The sequence below is a fragment of the Chondrus crispus genome, genomic scaffold (genome assembly GCF_000350225.1).
Source record: "Chondrus crispus Stackhouse genomic scaffold, scaffold_235, whole genome shotgun sequence".
Taxonomy (NCBI): domain Eukaryota; phylum Rhodophyta; class Florideophyceae; order Gigartinales; family Gigartinaceae; genus Chondrus; species Chondrus crispus.
The window spans coordinates 100,744-101,356 of record NW_005179115.1 but is presented as its reverse complement, the minus strand read 5'-3'; positions in this window follow the sequence as shown (position 1 = coordinate 101,356).

Here is a 613-nt window from a genome sequence, read left to right as displayed (position 1 = left end):
GTTCGGCTCGGGGGGGGCGTTGTAAATGCCCGGGGCGCGGGGGGGGGGTGTTGCCCGGCGCAATGGCGCAGCGGCCTCGAGGCCGCGCGAGGCGGTTGTAAGGGCCGGCGCGCGCACTTGGCTCGCGTCACGCTGGCGAGAGAGCGCGAGAAGGTACACGGCGGTGGAGGGCGGGGGGCGGACAGGGGGCGCCGGCGCGGTAAGCGCGGATCGCGAGGGCGGATGCAGGCGGCCACTGAAGGCGTGGGCATTGGTGGGCATTGGTTATGAGTCATAACTTATGACGTTGCAGATGATGTACATGTGTGCGGACTGACGCGTGTACACGGACGACAGGTGTATGATGGCAGGCGTAGAAACTATAGCGGATCACACATGTCCACGTGTATGACGTGGTAAGAGGATGGGGTATCTTGGCGCAGACCGGAGATAGTCCTATGAGCTCGTCGCAACGGCACCAGGAGATACGAATCGGGCCGTCCACAGCCGCGCACGGTCCCCCCCCCCCTGTCGACCGACCACTCACGCCCAACTCTGCCACTTGTACCCGTTTCCGTCCGCCGAGAGCGACGTGCTCACCTCCTCCCCTTTCTCTTCCCCCGCCACAACCCGT